Source organism: Chrysochloris asiatica, unplaced genomic scaffold (genome assembly GCF_000296735.1).
Source record: "Chrysochloris asiatica unplaced genomic scaffold, ChrAsi1.0 scaffold00036, whole genome shotgun sequence".
Classification (NCBI taxonomy): Eukaryota; Metazoa; Chordata; class Mammalia; order Afrosoricida; family Chrysochloridae; genus Chrysochloris; species Chrysochloris asiatica.
Window position 1 is genome coordinate 2,542,200 of NW_006408554.1, and position 19,166 is coordinate 2,561,365.

The 19,166-nt window shown below is 37.1% G+C and overlaps 1 protein-coding gene and 1 pseudogene across 2 annotated transcripts in view; one reads left to right on the top strand and one right to left on the bottom strand.

Annotated features, from left to right (window-relative positions):
* Window positions 1-19,166, top strand: part of STAU2 (staufen double-stranded RNA binding protein 2) — a 473,318-nt gene that overhangs the window by 313,175 nt on the left and 140,977 nt on the right. The window lies entirely within an intron of this gene.
* On the bottom strand, window positions 11,944-12,950 carry LOC102814400 (annotated as a pseudogene).

Here is a 19,166-nt window from a genome sequence, read left to right on the forward strand (position 1 = left end):
ATATATTGCCCTTAGGTGTGGAGCTATAGGATAAGCACTGAGCTGCTAACCGCAAAATTGGTTCAAGCCACCAGCTGCTCCTTGGTAACCTAATAACAGGGTTGCTATGAGAAGCCACTTAACAACAAGGCTTAAAAAGTTTTGTTTGTTTTTCCTTAAGTTATATGAGCAGTTCATTGTCAGAATGCAGTAGTGTAGTATACTGTCTGGGTTTATAGGGTTACAAATCAAAATAGTAAGCAGTTTTAAATAAAAATTATTATATATTTGCAAGCTTCAAGGAAACCACAGTATTGAATTGATGTATGTCTAAATTTCTGACCCACCATTTGGTGGAATATTTGTAGATCCATGAGATAAGAAATAGCATGTCAGTTGAGAACAGTTGATGTACTGTAAGTCCAGAAGATGCACCATTGTTGTTACGTGTCACTGAATCACTTCTGACATGTAGTGAGCTGGTATAGTTTCTGAGGAGCGGCTGGTGGGGTTGAACCGCCAATCTTGCGGCTAGCAGTCCAGTGATTTCCTTACAGTGCCTCACCAGGACTCCAGAAGATTGACTAAGGTAGGATAAAAATCAAGATTGGCTGCTTATATCTTAGAGTACTGAAGTGAAACAATAGTGATAGGATTTATAAACAATTATATACTAAAGTGAACATAGGAAATGGCTTTTGTAATCTTTAAAAATTATCTTTAGTCATTTTTATTTCATCAAAATCAAGGTTGTATGACGTTAGTATATTGAAATTTTTAGGGTCACATTTGTAAAAACACACTGCTTTGTTCTAGCAGAAAGATTTTTGCCCTGTCAATTCTGAAGATTTGTGCTTTAAGAGCTTAATGGGACTTTATTACCCTACTTATTTCAACTTGATGTTCTAAGATTCCTAACTCCTGCTGATGCTTTGAGTCATAGGAAGCATTTTTAGATTTAGAAGGATGAATTTCAAAATGTTATTTTTTTGAAATTCAGTTTTATGAACTCCAATATTTTTATTTCTGAGAAGAAAATATGTAAGTGAAGAGAGCCATATCAAGTTTTTATTAAAGGAAATTGTCATATGCTTTAAGTATGCATCTTTCTTAGGACTTGTATATGTGTGTGTGTGTGTATAATTTTATGTTTGTTTAATCCAAAATGGAGTCCTTTTCAAATAATTTCATAGATATATTCACATATATTTATCTGATTTACAGGGCATTCACAATGTTTACATGTTGTTTTTGTAAGTGCTGTCAAGTGGGTTCCAACTCAGCAACCCTGCATAGGGTTTCTGAGGAACAACTGGTGAGTTTCAGTTGCTAGCGTTGTGGTTTGTAGTCTAGTGCTGATCCTACATTACCACACCAGTAACTATATTTGGACTCCTAACGTGGTGCTGTAAGATTAATACTACACTGTGAACCACAAGGTCACCAGTTCAAACCCACCAACTGCCCCTTTATACATGATCGCCATGATTCGGAACCGACTCAACGGCACTAACAGCAGCAACAATCGTCTGTTAGGTGAAGGTTTACAGAGTATATCAGTTTTCCATTCAACAGTTCATACACATTTTGTTTCATGTCACTGATTGCAGCCCCCACAAGTGTACCATCACGTATCCCACTTCCTCTTGGTGTTTGTCATTTCTAGTCTTCTTTGTTTCCTAACTTTTCTTAACTTCATCCTTGGACAAATGTTGCTCTCTTTATCTCAAATAGTTTATTATTCTAAAGAGTGCCTGACTTCTAGTGTTATTGTTAACTTTATAGGATTGTCTGAATACCAATCCATAATGGTTCAGTTCCAGACCTGAAGTGTGACTAAGGGCCATAGTCTCAGGGGTCTCACCCCATCAACCAAAAATTCTCTTCCTTTATGATTTTGAGTTTTGTTCCACATTTTTCTTCTACTCGATCAAGGACCCTGTATTACGATCTTTTTCAGAGAAGTCAGCAGAACTAGACAGTCACCATCTAGTTCTGGTCTCAGAGTCTTGGAAGTTGAGGTTAAGGTTCATGTGCTCCATTAGCCCTATGACTAACTGTTTCCATGTATCCTTGGTTTTCTTCAGTTTTCTTTGCTCCAGGTGGGAAGAGACTAATAGTTGTACTGTACATGGCCGCTCACAAGCTTTTCAGATGCAAGTTGCTACTCACCAAAGTAGGATGGAATCCTGGTGTGGTGCTGTAGGATAATCACTGGACTGCGAACCAAAAGATTGGAGGTTCAAACCCACCAACTGCTCCTCAGAAACTCTGTACAGGGTCAATATCAGTCAGAATTTACTCAACAGTACTTAGAAACAACAACAAAGTAGGATGTTGTGTTGTTGTTGTTAAGTGCCATTGAGTCGGTTCCAACCTGTAGCAACCCTGAGTTCCAAGGAGTGGCTGGTAAGCTTGAACTGCCGACCTTGCAGTTCAAACGGCTTTGTAGTCTGGCGTATTAACCCACAGTGCCACACCAGGACTCCAAAGTAGGATGTAGAACATTGATTTTTGAACTATCCTATACCAGTTGACCTTGATGTCCCTTTAGACTATGGTCCAGAGCCCCCAAGATTAGTTAACTCATTCTCTCAATGTTTTCCAAAAAAAAAAAAAATTTTTCATAACTTTGTCCCCTGTATACTTTACTGTATTCATGGATATATTTGCAGCATAGATAAATATATATGTAGAAATAAATTCTGTTAAACCTATATATATATATTTATATATTCATTCATTCATTCATACATTTCCCACACCTGTTAAGCTTGTGTGTCTGTCTATGCATCCATCCTACATTTTTATCATTGCAGGATTGTGTAAGAGTATTTACCTCTGTGTGTCTAACTCTTGTTCTTCTCCCAGTGTCTTATTTTGTCTTCAACATTTCTTGCTGAGTTCCCTCTTATTATATATTGCCTTTCCTTTCACCCAAATTAATATATGTCTACTCCATGTAAACAGGGTTGCTATGAATCAGAACAGACTCAATGGCACTCAACAGTAACAACCCTCTAGTTAGTGATTTACCTTCCCTTCTACTCTCACCCCTGGTAAACATCAAAGAACAATTGTTTTTTATGTGAAAACATTTTCTTGACTTTTCATAATACTGGTCTCATATAATATTTGTCCTTTTGTGACTAATCTCCAAGTTCATCTGTGATATGAGGTGTTTCTCAGAACCATTTTTATTCTCTAGTGTTGTATAGTATTCCATTGTGTGTATGCCCCAAAGCTGACTTATCTATTCTAATGTAATGGACATTTAAGTTGTTTCCATCTTTTTACTGTTGTAAATAGTGCCACAGCTCGTGCTTTTCTAGGATATACCTACTAGTAAGATTGCTGTATAATATGGCATACCTGTCGAAGGAAGTATGTTCCACAGTGGTTGTACTCTTTTACGGCCCACTAGCTGTGCATAAGGATTCTAGTCTCTGCACAGCCTCACAAGCAATTGTTGTTGTTTAACTTTACTCTTAAATCTGGGGTGAGATGATACTTCATTGTTGTTTTGATATGCATCTCTTTAATGGCTAATGATTGCAAGCATTTCTTTATGTGTTTTTTGACTATAAAAATGTCTTCTTTCAAGTGTCTGTTCATGTCCTTTGACCATTTTTAAATTGGTCTTTTGTCTTTTTGTTGTTAAGGTATTCATGTTTTCTATAAATTTTGGAGATTAGTGCCTTGTCCAGTGTGTCATTGCCAAAAAATTTTTTCCCGGTCTTTGGGTTCTGTTTTTTACTCTTTTAGAGAAAACTTTTGATGCATGTATCTAATTTTTAAGAGGTCCTAGCCATCAAGTTTGTATTCTACTACTTGTGTGTTTTCAGTTATGTTTGGTGATGGTGGTGGTGGTGGTGATGGTGATGGTAGTGGTGTGCCATGGAGTTGGTTCCCACTCAGAGCAACCCTACAGAGGATTTCCAAGGCTGTAAATGTTGGGAACAGAAAGCTTCATCTTTCTCTCGCAAAACAGCTGGCAGTTTCCAGCTGGAGACTTTGAGGTTAGCAGCCCAACTGGTTACCATTACTCTCCCAGAGCTCCTTCAGTTATGTTTAATAGTGTATTTATACTATGTATTAGAGCCCCTAAGTTTATCTGCATTTTTTCTTAGGTCGTCTTTATAGTTTTAGATTTTTTATCTAAAATCTATAGGTATTTGATCCATCTTAAGTTAATTTTTGTATATGGTGTGAGATATGGGCCCTTTTTCATTTTTTTTTGCAAATGGATTTCCAGTTTTGCCAGCACCATTTGCTTAAGAGACTCTCTTCCCCATTTAATGTGTTTCAGTTATTTATCAAAGCTCAGCTGTTTGTAGGTGGATGGATTTACTTTTGATTTCCCAATTCTTTTCATGCCATTGGTCTATGTGTCTGTCATTGTACCAGCAGCAGGCTATTTTGACTTCTGTGTCTGTGTGGTAGTGGATTTTGAGATCAGGAAGTGTGAGGCTTTGTACTTTGTTGTTCTTCTGTAGTAGTTTTGTTTTTGTTTTTTAACTTTTTATTGTGGATTGAGTGAAGTTTTATAGCAGTTCTTTGCTTATACAGGGTCTTTTTCCTTTCCATATGAAGTTGGTGATTAGTTTTTATGTCTCTTTAAAGAATGATGCTAAAACCTGGATTGAGATTGCAGTATATCTATAGATTGCTTCCTACCTAGGAGTATAGTATATTCTTCCATTTATATAGGTCTCTTGGTTTCTTATAGTAGTGTTTTATAGGTTTTTTTTTTTTTTAATACAGATTGTTTCTCTGGTTAGATTTATTACTAAGTATTTCATTTTTTGAGTAACTATTGGCCCAGGATCGAGCAGTGTTTCATTCTGTTGTGCATAAGTCGCTATGGGTCGGTACGGACTCGATCACACCTAACAACAACATTGTAAATGGGATTGTTTTCCTTATTTCCTTTTCAGAGTTCTTTTTGTTAGTGTAAAGAAATCTGAATGATTTTTGTATGTTGACCGTATACACTGCTATTTTGCTGAATTTTTCCATTAGTTCCAGTTACTTTCTTACTGGATCATTGGGATTTTCTACATATAGAATCATATCATCTGTAAATACAAGTAATTTTATTTCCTCTTTGCCAAATTGGATGCCTTTTATTTCACTTACTTGCCTTATAGCACTGGCTGAGATTTACAGCACAATATTGAATAGGAATGGTGACACACAACATCCTTCATTGCTTCCTATTCACAAGAGGCATGCTTTCACAGTCCCTCCCTTGAGACTAATGATGCTGTTAGTTTTGAATACATGTTGTTGTTTGTTGTTAGGTGTCATTGAGTCGATTCCTACTCATAGTGAGCGAGGAGCGGCTGCTGAGTTTGAACCACCAACCTTGCAGTTCAAACTGACCTTGAGGTCGATTGCTTATCCTATGGGCCACCCCAGGACTCCAAAGAATGTTTGTATATAAATTTATATGTGTGTGTCCTTAATTATGCTAAGGAATTTCCCTTCCATTCCTATTTTATTGAGCATATTTGTCCGGAATATGGGTCTTGTCACATGCTTTTTCTATGTTAATATAATCATGTGGGGTTTTTGTGTGTGTATGTGTGTGTGTGTGATAGATTTTGTTGATTGTTTTTCTAATACTGAACCATCCTTGCATGTCTGGAATGAATCATACTTGGTCATGTTGTATTATTTTTTTGATATGTTATTGGATTTTAAGGGCTAGGATTTTATTGAGAATTTTTGTGTATGTTCATGGTCTGTAATTTTCTTCTTTAATGATATCTTTGCCTGGTTTTGGTTTATGCTCATGTACAACAAAGTACATCAGGTTTATGCTCATTTCATACAATGAATTTACAAGTGTCTTTGTTATCTAGTGCTATTATAACTGATATACCACAAGTAGATGGCTGTAGCAAACTGTACAGCCAAAATGTTCCTTCGAAGCCAGGGTGACTAGACTTCGTCTCTCATACTTTGGACATGTTATCAGGAGGGACCAGTCCCTGGAGAAGGACATCATGTTTCATAAATTGGAGGGGCAGAGAAAAAGAGGGAGATCCCCAATGTGATGGATTGACACAGTGGCAGCAACATTGGGCTCAAGCATAGCAGTAATTATGAGGATGGCCAGGACCAGGTGGTATTTGCTTCTCTTGTATATATAGAGTTGTATATAGGGTTACTATATGTTGGAATTGACTTGATGGCACATAACAACCAATAACCAAGTTAAAAACCCAGCAGAAAAATTTACATTAGCTCTCAAAGCTAGGAAAACCAACAAACAACCCTGTTCTCTGAGACTGTCTCAGCAAATGACCCTTCCTTACAGTTTGGGATTTTGGCTGTGCACTCTGAATTCTTGGGTTTCAGCTCTGCCTTGCAGACTCACTGGAGTGGCAACTCCCCTCCTTTGGCTTTGGGCGGCCCCATTCTCTTAGTCCATATGAGTAGTGACTCTACCCTCTTGACTCTGCCAGGCCCTACTGTTCTGCCTGCTCACACATGGCAGCCCCATTCCCCTCATCTTTGAGCAGAGGCCGCATAATGATGGCAGTCCAATACTCCAGAACCCAACTGGTGAAGAAACTGACTCCTTGAAACTTAAGAAACTGTGGCCCTACCCTTAGGATTCCTAAAGGTTATTTTTGAGAGCCCAGAGGCAGCTTTACTTCCCATGCTCCTTGACCTCTAGAAGAGGTCAGCTTGGTCTCTGCTCTTCTCTAGAAAGTGGTACAAAGCTCTTTAGCTCTACTGACTAGTGACCAGAGGCACCCTACTCCTCTAGTAAGTCTTGACCAGAAGACAGCTTTCTTGCTTTGTGGGTCAGAGAGCCTTACTTTCCAACAAGTGCCCACAGTCACCCTGCTCTGCCAGGAAGTTTCCTACAAGAAGGCACTCCGCTCTCTAACTCAGTGGGCTGGCTTTTGTGCTGCTGCAGCACTTTCTCTGCCCCTGTTTGTTACTGTGTCTCCAGTGTTAACAATTCTCACTTCCTTCTGAGTCCTCATCAGAATTCCCATTGGCATCCGTAGTTTCAACAGTCTCTTCTGGTAATCTAGGTTTTTGCTATTAGGTAGTTCTCTTCCAATCTGCTCTTTATACAATTAAAAAAAAAAAACCACTTCCACGTTTTATATATCTGTTACAGCAACACCCCACTCTCATGGTACCAAATTCTATCTTAGTTATCTCCTGCTGCTATAACAGAAATGCTACAAGTGGATGACTTTAACAAACAGAAATTTATTCTTTGATAGTTTAGAAGGCTGGAAGTCTGAATTCAGAGTATAGACTCTGGGGAAAGGTCCTTGTCTCCTTTAAGCATCTATACGCCCATCATATCTTGGAGATCTCAATGTGTCTTGACATCATTTGTCCCTGGATTTAGGAGTGTCACAGTTCAGGAACCCCAGATGCAAAGGACACACTCCATTCCTGGCTCTTTTCACTTCTTGGTGGTATTGGGTCCCTCTTTTTCTGTTCGTATCTCTCGTCTTTTATCTGTTGTAAGATAAACGGCATTGCATGCCACAACCTTGGGAATCTCCCGTACATCAGATCAGAGCCATGGTAGGATTAAGGGAGGTGTATGAGGTCCTGATGTAGCGCTGTAGGTTAATGAGCTGGACTGCAAAGTCGGTTTGATCCACAAGGTTGACAGTTTAAGCTCATCAATTGCTCCTCGGAAACGCTATACATGGTCACTGTGGATCAGAACCAACTCAGTGGCACTTAACAACAAAATATCTCACCGTTCATCTCTTACTCATTTATCATATCAGATCACATCAGGGAGAATTATCATGTAACTGCCAAACCACTGGAATCATAGTCCAACCAATCTGACAGATACTTTGGGGGAGACGCAGTTCAAGCCATGCCAGTATGTATTACATGCTTTTTCATAGTCTTGACTAGGAGCATTGGTGTCAGCTCCTCTTGACATAATGTATGGTAGATCTGCCAGTGAGACTGTCTAGGCTTGGACTTTTTTGTTGGGAAGTTTTTGATAAAAAAAAAATTTTTTTTTCTTCTTTTGTTATAGTTCTGTTCACATTTCCTACCTCAGTCTATGCTGTTTTAGCTAGGGAGTGTCTATTTCTTCTACTTTTGCAAATTTTATAGTATTTTGTTATTATCCTTTTAATTTTAGTTTGTTCTGTTGTGATGTCACCCATTTCACTTCTTATTTAAGTTGTTTGCAGCATCTTCGGTTGGTCAAATTTGTCAGTGATTTGTTAATTTTGTTAATCCTTTCAAAGAAACAATTTCTAGTTGTGTTGATTCTTTTCCATTTTTCTGCTCTAATACTTATTAGTTCTTTGCTTCTTGTAATTGTAGTTTTATTTTGCTGCTCTTTTTTTAATTGTTGGAGATGTCTGATTAAGATGTTGGGGTTTTTTGTTTTATTTTTAACTGTACTTTTCCTGCCCTTTGAGCACTGCTTTTGTGATGTCCCAAAGGTTTTGGTATGTTGTATTTACGTTCTCATTTGATTCAAGGAATATTTTGTTTCATTTAAAATTTTTCTTCTATGACCCAGTAATGTTTAATCAGGGTGTTCTTTAGTTTCCATGTATTTTTTTCCCCCTTTGATCAGGGGTTGATTTCTAATTTGATCGCATTGTGATCTGAGATGACGCTTTGTAGTATTTCGATGTTTAAAATGTATTGAGGCTTGCTTTGTGGCTTAGTATATGGTCTATTCTGAAGAATGTTCAATGTGCAGTGCAAAAAAGTGTATATTGTGCTGTTGTTGGGTGGAGTATTCTGTATAAGTCTCTGCGGTCAAGTTGGTTGCCTATGTTGTTTAATTCTTTTTCTTTGTTGAGTTTCTTTCTAATAGTTCTGTTCTTTAACGAAAGTGGCATATTAAAGTCTTCTATTATTGTGTTGTCTAGTTCTCTCTTCAATTCTGTTAAAGTTTGATTCATGTATTTTGAGTTTTTTTCACTGGGTGCATAGATATTTCTTATGGTCATGTCCTCTTGTTCAGTGACCCTTTTATCTTTGTGTAATGGAGCTTTGGTAGCGTAGTGGTTATGAATCGGGCTGCTAACCTGAGGTCGGTGGTTCAAAACTACCAGTGGTTCTGCCGGGGAAAGATGAGGTGTTCTGCTCCCGTAAAGGTTTACAGCCTCAGAAACCCTGTGCGGGGTCACTATGATTTGGAACCGACTCCACGGTACTTAACAACAAAAACAATTATCTTTATGTTGTCTCTTATGCTAGTTTTTACCCTGAATTCTATTTTATCAAAAAGTTGAATTGCCACTCCTGCTCTTTTTTAATTGCCATTTACTTGATATGTTTTTTACATCCTTTGACTTTTAGGTTTTTTGGTCTTTATGTGTAATATATGTCTCTTGGAAGACAGCATATTGATGGTCCAGTGTTCTTGTCTATTCTGCTACTCACTGTCTCTTGACAGGTACATTTAGTCTACTTGCATTCAGTGTAAATATCCATAGACACTGAATTTATTGCTATCATTTTGTTTTTTTGTGTGTGTTGCTGTTGGTTTCTTTGTTCCACATGATTTTCTGTGCTGAGTTCATTTTGTTTGTGGGCTTTCTTATCATTTCCTTCATTGCTGCTGTTTTAGTCTTTACTAAATCTTTATGATTTGATTGTCTTTGTTTTCATTTTAATGAGGTTTATTGATTTTCTTTCAGGCTACCCTGTAATTTATTATTTTCTTCCGAAGTTTAATGCAGTCTCTTCTATTTTGAAATCATTTTGACTTCCTCTCTTTGTGGAGGTCCTGTTTCTACACTATTTATTCTCTTTTTTTATTTGTAGTTGCCCTCATATACAAATAGGTATCTCTGATTACATATTGTCAGACCTGTAGATTTATTTTGCTTTTAATACTTCTGTCTGAGGTACATTCTGGGTAATGCTGTCATGTGGGTTAATCTTAGGTTGTTGTCTGCCACTGTTGGTTTGCTTTCTTACAAACACTGTAGTATTTTTGTAATGTTGATATGGTCTTTACAAATTTCCTTAATTTCTGTTTATCTGTGAACATCCTAATTTCACAGTCACATTGAAGGACAGTTTTACTGGATATGTAATTCTTGGTTGACATTTTTCTTTTCTTTTTTCAGCATTTTATATATTGCCTTCTTGCCTTTGTGATTTTTATCAAGAAATCCAAGCTCAGTTTAATGTTTCTCCTTTGTAGCTAACGTTTTGATTTTTCCTAGCTGCTTTCAGCCTTCTTTCTTTGTCTTTGACTTAGAAAGTTTGATTATGATATGTCTTGATGATTTTCTTCTGGGGTCTATATTGTTTGGCCTTTTTCAGCCTCTTAAATGCATGTCTTTCCTTCATTCACAATATTAGGGAAGTTTTCTTCCAAAAATTCTTCGCCAGTTTTCTCTGTGCTTTTTTTTTTGGAGGGGGATGGGGGTAGGGGGTTTCTTTCTGTTCTGTAATTCCTGTCACATGTGTCCCATACGGTTCTTAGGCATTATTCATTTTTTTTTCTCATTCATTTTTTCTAGTTGTTTTTCTGTTGTTGTTGTTATTGTTGTTGTTAGGTGCCATAGAGTCAGTTCTAACTGTTGGCAACCAATTGTCCAGCAGAACAGAATACGTGCAGTCTTGCAGCATCCTCATGATCAGTTCCATCTTTAATCCATTGTTACAGTCACTGTGTCATTCCATCTTGATGAGGGGTTTCCTTTCTTTGCTGATCATCTGCTTTACCAGATAGCTTGTCTTTTTCCAGGGACTGATCTCTCCTGATAACATGCAAAGTAGCTGAGACAAGGTCTTGCTATGCAATGAATATTGAGGGATTGGTTTTCAGTGTATCTAATTCTGTCTTAACATGGGTTTCGTTCTTCTAGTTTGCCCTTTGAATATATTATATATTTCTGAATTCCTAGTACTAATCTTCTGAGTTTCTATTTTTGTATGGTTTCTAATTTTTTTAATTTGTTTTTTCAATTTGTTCTTGTTTCTTCTTGAATTCTCCTAGTGTTTTATCTGTGTTTTCCTTTACTTTGTCTGAAATTTCCTCTCAGTCCGATGAAGATACATAAATTTCATTCTTTTGAATTTGTTATTGGGTAGTTCTGATGACATTTCTTCCTCAGGAAGATTTTTTGGATCTCTGTTATGGTTACTTGTTTGAGTCACTCTATTTTGCCTCTTCATGTGAACTGAGATTATGTGTTATCTTTGACACATAGTTGTTATATTTAATTGGTGATTGTATGTTATTATATTTTTCTCAGATTTTGTTTTGTTTTTGTATATCTGAGCAAATGGGTTGGGTGTGCTACTCTGCTTGCTAGGTTGGCAGGACTGTCTCCTGGTGGGTATGACAGAGGATGAAAGTATGTGCACAGTTCTCTGGTCATGTAAATTCATTTGGGCTGGTGTTGATCAGATGGTGCAGGAGCTCATGGATGGTGGCCCTCACCTATTGGATGGGACTGCATGAGGTGTGGGTGGGAAGCATGGGCAGTTTTTATCTCCCGCCAGGTAGGACCAAAAAAAGGCAAGAACAAACAACAAAATAAAGTAATAATATTTTTCAAAGACAAAGACACAAGAGGGGGAAAATAATATATTTTTCATATTTTCTATTTTATTTCACTAATAAAGCTTCAAAGTGAAAACAACAACACTAGAATTTAATTTCACTAATATCCCAACCTGTGGGACTAAGTTAATAGTTATTAAAGTTCATATTATATTTCCTATATATTTATGATGCTAACATCTCTTCAACAGACCTGTGTGAGTATATTAAGTGTATAGTAGCAATTCTCTCTGTACCTTTTGTTTTCTTCACATAAGGAAGCATTTATTTGAGGTTTAACATGAAATCATAGAAATAAAATTTGTGTAAACACAAATCCACATTGAATCAAAACATAACAAAGGTCAAAGTAAAAACAAAGAAAACTAAGTGGCTGCTATATACAATTGGACACAATTATGTCTTGTACTCTAAAAGTCTTTTACAAAAAGTGCTCTTAAGATCAACAGAAGACCAGTCTTCAATGTCATCCTGCCAAGATAGGTTACTTTAGCATCTCCTCCTGTTTTCTCCAATGTCCTCCTTTCGTATGGCTGATCATTGTTTTGGTGATTGTCACCTCCTCGAGATTCCTTGGCCACTGTAGTCTGCCTATCCCTGTCCATATCCATAGTTCCCATAGTTCTACCCAGTATAACCACACCCGCCATGGCCATGGTAGTTTGGGTCACCACCATACACACTATTGTAATTTCCGTATCCTTGACCATAATAGTTATTAAATCCTTGGTTCCAGTTTGGGCTCTGACTTGGCCCAGCAGCTGCAGCACCTCTTCCTCCTTTCTGTTGTTGCTGTTGCTGTCCATGTAACTCTTTAGGCTGTGCGACTTAGATTTCACACTTCCTAGAACCCATTTGATGACCCCTGATTTCTAACAGTTTTCTTACTGGCTCTTCATCTGTATATGTGATAAAACAAAATCCTCTCTCATTTTTTTTTTATCCATAGGAAGTTCAATATTTTCAGTCTGTCTGAATGCACCAAAATATTCTTAAAGTTGTTCTTCAAAAGTATCTGGACTCAATCCACAAAAACCTTTGGGGGGAGGGTCCTTCCCTTTTAAAGTTTTGGCCCTTATGAGGTTTATTAATTTGACATCCATTTTGTGTTCTTTCACTTCCAAAACCTTGTCAAAACTAGCAGCATGTTTGAAAAGCACAAATCCAAATGTTCTTGACTGTCCAGTGACTGGCTCTGTTTTAAAATTGTGCATTCTACAACCTCTCCAAATTGAGACAAATAGGTCGTTCTTGCTTGAATCCCAGCTCAGCCTCCAATAAACATCTTTTCATCATCCTGCTGATGCTTGCTCGCTTTTTTCTTGGATCCCTCTGTGAATTCCTCTATTTTGGTGCACTGGTTCATATCCTCCACTGTGGAGGAGCGGTCGGCAGGGGGCACTGACGCGCAAAGCATTGTATGGAACTGGGTTTAAAATGGCAGCAGAAGAGTCCATTGGCTTTTCATTCCATTTTCCCACAAACTGTGAAGCACCCTCATATTTATCTTTTATATAGGAGTTATGCAGGATTGCTTCATTTTATTTAGCTTTGCTTTATTCCACTTCCCACATACTTGTGTGTGTTTTATGAATTGAAAGTTTATAGCAATGCTGTATTGATCAAGTCCATCTGTGTCATTTTTCCAATAGCATATGCTTACTTTGCCTCTATGTCACATTTTGATAAATCTCACAATATTTATAACTTTTTCATAATGCTCTTTTATACACTTAATAGAGTATTGTGTAGTATAAACATAACTTTTATGCACACTGGGGAACAAAACACATTTATGTGATTTGCTTTATTGTGATAGTCTCTGTTGCAGTGGTCTATAGCTGAACACAGAATCTCTCTGAGGTATAACTGTATATGTACAATATTGGATATATGTATTTTTTTAGGTTCATACAGATGTGTCATGGATACAGTTAAAAAAAAAGATGTTAAAACATTTTAGTAATAATATCCCACTCATTGATGAAACTGAAGTCTGAAGCTTATCTGTTCATCTGAAACTGCTTTATGGCATTTTTGTCCCTTCTAGTTTTCATTACTCTAGAAGAAAGTATAGAAGTGTAATAAACTGGCTGACAGGTAAGCTTGCACACTTTCACTTTGTATATTTAGGAGAGTGCCTTGTCTTTTATATAGACTTTAAATTGATGTGAAAAGGGTGGTTTTATTTTACTAAATTAAAAATGAGCATTTTTACAATAGCACTATATCAGATATAATACTTTACTGTACCATAAAAGATTATGAACTATAGCTGTTATAATGTCACCATTTATTGGCTTTTGCATAAACCTGTTGTAAGTTTCATCCCCCCCCCATCATATCTAGATGAAGCATAATAAATAACAGTTCCACATTCCTGAACTGATAGACACTGAGGGAGCTTTTAATTTGCTCAGGAAATATGGCACAGTAAAACAGAGCTGTTATCAAATCTTTTTACCCAAGTTAACTTGGAAAAAATATTTTTATAACAAAATCTCTAAAGTTCTTGGAAAACAGGACTTTGTACATCGACTTGATTTAAGTTTTAACCTACCTTTATGGATTCATAGGAAGACGTTTACTACCTCCAGGGAAACTGGTGACCATTTTTAAACCCTAAAGGTTTAAAAAAAAAGTTGATTATTAAACTATCTATTGTTGTATTTTTCAGTCCAATACATATTGTTCATGACAAAACATATATAGGCTAAAGTCTGTAATTATAGTCCATATACATAATCTGTAATCATGTATGTAGACATGTACAACAATTAGACTAAAACCTCAAACAAGTAACTAATGCTACATTTTCATTGTTTTCCTCACAAATTCAAGATTTTCACCCTATCTTAATAGTTTAAATCTATACACAGTTAACAAATTGAGCAAGTTGTAGCTCATAAAGCAAATGTGTCTCTAATCAATGTGAGTCTCATTTCATCCTACAAGAAATTTTTTATTAGTTTATCACAAAAGCAACACTATTCTTTATTAGCATAGAATTAAAAGAAATCTGCTTTAAAGAACTTTTTTGGAAATAGATAAATAAGAGGATGGAAAATTTCCTAGCGCTCCTTCCTCCTTCCCCCTTGCCAATATACGCAGTCTCTTCTATTTAATGTCCTACTATCCATGTGGTTTTAATAAAGATTGATTGTGTTTAGCTAAAATAAAAATAAAGTTGTAGTAATGTTATTTCCTCCCTAAAGTACAAATCAGTTTAATTTTAATGTCACAAATTTAAAAGGAGCATGATATAATAATATATATGTAACAGAGGTTTTATAGGGTCTATAATGTAATGTGTTGGTGGTGGTGTTAAGTGCTGTCAAGTCAGGGCCAAGGAGCAGCTGGTGCGTTTGAACCACCAACCTTGTGGTTAACAGTCCACTGCTTATCCTACAGTGCCACTCTAGAACTCCATAATGTAATGTATGAATAGAGAAATGTCACTGCCAGCTAAGTGGCAGTCATACACACACAGAGTCAAAGATGAGAGAAAATTCAAGTTGACAAAATTCTATCAGAATCAAATTAACTTTGACATATGCTAACCCTTGTCTTTTATGCATTATTCACTACAAAATGCTGGACTGTAAAGATTGAGACAGTTTTAATAGTGAACTTTTCTACTAGCTATAATAATATAAAGCCCTTGGTATTTGTTGTTATGTATCGTGGAGTCGGTTCCGACTCATAGTGAGCCCTGCACAGTGTTTCCGAGGCTGTAAATCTTTACAGGAGCAGAAAGCCTCATCTTTGTCCCACAGAACAGCTGGTAGTTTTGAACTGCCAACCTTGAGGTTAACAGCCCAGCTTGTAACCACTATGCTACCAGAGTTCCTTTGCTTGGCAGTTTCCAAACTCCCTTATAACCTCAAACAGATTTACAGTAGAATAGATTTCCATAGATATTGGAGGCTTCAGTATAGTTTTAAATATTTGAAGTGTGTTTTGCAGAAATTATTCAAATATTTCTTAAAATGTAGACCAATTAGGAAAGGGCCTAATTTACCTGTCTCCCTCTTAAAAGTGGTGTTCAGAAGATTGTGTGTATTCAGTTATATGTCTACTGCTGTGATAGACAAAGTGGCAAACGGTGTGTGACCTTCTGACATTAGTGGTTCATGATCAGTTCAAGTATTGAATCCTTTACTAAGGAAGAAAGAATTGCCCTACTGGTTACTTTTTATTTTTAACAGTTAAATATGGGAGGAAGATTCAGTGAAACAATGTAGATCCACTGCAGTATCACTACAATATACTTAATATACTAACATGGGTCTGTTGGAAAATCTTTAACATCATAGAGTATATATGAAGTAGGATATGAACTTTAAGGAACTATTGACTTAGTCTCATAGGTTGGGATATTCAACTGAAGTTCCAGTGTTGTTGTTTTTACTTTTAAAGTTTTTATTTCAGAAATAAAGCTGAAAATCTGAAAAGCATATTGTTTCTTAATAAATAAATGCCTTTGATAGTTTAGATAGTAGCTTGAGAATACATCCTGTTTATAATACATGTTTTCAGTCAAATAATCATTACTAATGGCCTAGATCAACCAAAGGGCACATTCTGCCTAGATCAGAGAATTTCCAATGTAGAGTCAGAGTGAGTGCATAATTTACTGTATGACTAACCAGCTATGCTTTCTAAATTAACCACTCACACACAGAACAGTCATAACCCATGTTCATGTCCATTTCCTGATAAATCTGAGGAGTTCTAATAGTCTTGTCTGCCTAATCTTCTTTCCTTCTATCTGAGTACTGCTTGTTTCATGGAGAGGACAGAAGAGCACAATAGTGTATTTTCTCGAGCACATGATTTATCACTGTCCAACTCCAGCAAACCTAGGAAAGCATTTGTAAGAGTGCAACTTCCTAGTTCACAATGTTTCAAAACATTGTGGGTTTCCAGTAATAGTATGTTGATTGCTGTTATTGGAGTGTTCAGGAAAGAGTACCTAACTGATGGTCAAAATCTGAGTTTGTGGAATTAGCCATGGCATAAGTCAGCTAAGGCTATTGTTAAGTGCCAACTAGTCAGTTCCAACTCATAGCTACCCTCTGTAGGGTTTTCTAGGAACAGATGGTGGGTTTGAACTGCTGACCTTGTGGTTAGCAGAAAGGTACTTATGCTATAGTGCCATACCAGGACTACTTGAGTAGATCATATCACCTCCTTGGGAGTCTGTTTCCTAGAATAGTTAAATGACGGAGTAGGAATAAGTGACATTCAAAATAGATTCCAATGCTAACTTTTTAGGATTCTATAGCAGCTTGTTCTGTCATACCTAATACAGTGCTCCCTGTTCCTGATTGAACAATCCCAAGCAAAAATGAAGTCATAGCATGTTGATGTAGAAAGTAGTTTAGAGATCTCTCCGGTGCTTCTCAAGTTTTTACAATGAAGCATGTTCCATCTTCAAAAAACAGTGTACGGAGAAGGGATCTTAGGTGCATGGTCCCAAATAGCTGACAGAGAACATTATATTTCCCTATATAAAACCATATAGTTAAGCTATATGCTGGGAGCTAAGAATAATTGGTAAGATTATTAGACATGGTTTCTGCCCTCACGGAGTTTAAATTGCAGCATTTTCACCCTTTTGATCATTTGTCAAATAACCATCTCTGTAATTCTGTGTCTTCTCATGTCAGAGAGAAACAGCAAAAGCAACATGAGTTATGTACCTGACCAAGGTCTCTCCTTAGGCTGAGCAAAACCATGAAAGAATGTCACAGTAAATTATACACCTGACAAAAAGCAGCCCACCACTAGCAGAGGGACATGTGACTATAAAAGAGCTCTGGATTGGGACTAGAGACCGGGATCAAACCCAGCTATCTTTTCCATGAGCTAGCTATAGGACCTTGTCTCTTCAGCTATTTGGGACTTGGCTTCTTGGTGTGGAAAGTAAAGAGGTTGACTCAGGCTTATACCAAGCCTGTGTCCTAAAGTATTCAACATCCAGAGCTACTGTTAGCCATCTGGTACCTTTACAAAGTCGGAAGACGTTTCATTGCTCTTTCAAGGCAACTTTCTGCTATCCAATAGAAAGTTCTTCTATAGAAAAATTCACAGTAACTATTAATGGTGCTCCGGAGAGGTGTGCAGTGCACCACCTGCACACCAGTACATAGAATTCTCCTACTATATCGGTAAGAAAATGTAAATTTTACCCAATGGTAGGTAAATAGAAACATTATATTAATGCAAAACCACCTATTAATAGGCCATACATTTGCATGAAGATTTTTTGTTTTTTAAGTTTTTATTGTGAAGTGAGTGATCATTTACATGGGAGAACATCGGTTTTACACTCATCATTTCATTGCAATGATTACAATCTCCTTTGTGCATCATTATTCAAATGTATTTTCTTCATTTCCCCCTGGGGTTTTTTGGTGGTGGTGGTGGGGGTGTATACAAAAACACTCAGGAATATATATATAATCATTTAAACAACCAAAGGGCACATTCTGCAAGCCTGCCTCCTGGTCACCAGCACACATCTCCTGGCCACCAGCCTTTATCTTTCCATTAGTCTAGAGTCCTCAGCTGCTGTATCGCTCCATGTCCTCATCTCTGCCTCCGCACACTCTGAAACTAAATTCCCTCTTGAAAACTTTTAAGTCAGTCACTTCGTGCCTGTGTAGCCGCATTAAGCTTTTAAAAACGTGATAAAAGAGACTTTCAGAAAATATACTGCTAATAGAGTCCTTGTGTGGCGCTGAAGGATAATGCACTGGACAACAAGGTCAGTTTGAACTGAAGGATTGGTGGTTCAAATACACCAGCTGTGCCTCGGAAACCCTACACAGGGTTGCTATGAATCTGAACCAACAAAGCAGCACTTAACAACATCAACACCAACAGATGAATGGTGCCCTTGTATGGCACTGTAGTATAAACACTGGACTATTAACTGCAAAGTTGGCGATTCAAACCCACCAACCACTCCCTTGGAAACCCTATGCAGGTTCTCTGTGAGTTGGAAACGACTCAATGGTACTTAACAACAACAACAACAGTAGTTGAATGGATGAGTGAATGAACGATGAGAGCCATGACAAGAACAATCATTGTGTACCTGCACTTTGGTGGCCTCTGAGGTACAAAGTAGAGATGGGTGGGGTGTGATCAGCGCTCCTCCCTTGTACTTGGATAACTGGGCTCCCCAAGGAAAATAAACAAAGTGAACCTCTCCTCTACACCCTCTCGCTCTTCCACAGTGCGTTACCATTGCCCTCTCGTCATCCTGAGGGTTATCTAAACAAAACTTCACTGTGCCTACAGCATAAAATTGACCTCATAAGGTGGAAAAATAGACCACTAAATGCTTTTTCATGCATTAATTTATAAATATTAGTAAATAGGGAAAAAAAAAAGTCAAGAAAAATTATGGTAGTCTTAAAAAATAAAGCCTTCCATTCTTAATTCATTTAAACCTGTAGAGCTGGAATAAGCAGAGTAAGTATTCTAAGGGGAAAATATGAAATGTAGAAGAAGAATTTGTGAAACTGAAGTGATTCTTAGCTGTCAAAAACAAAGGTGAGAAAGGAAGGACTCTCTTAGTCCTTTTTAGTTTATCTTCTTATTTGTGTAAATTTAGCCCTAG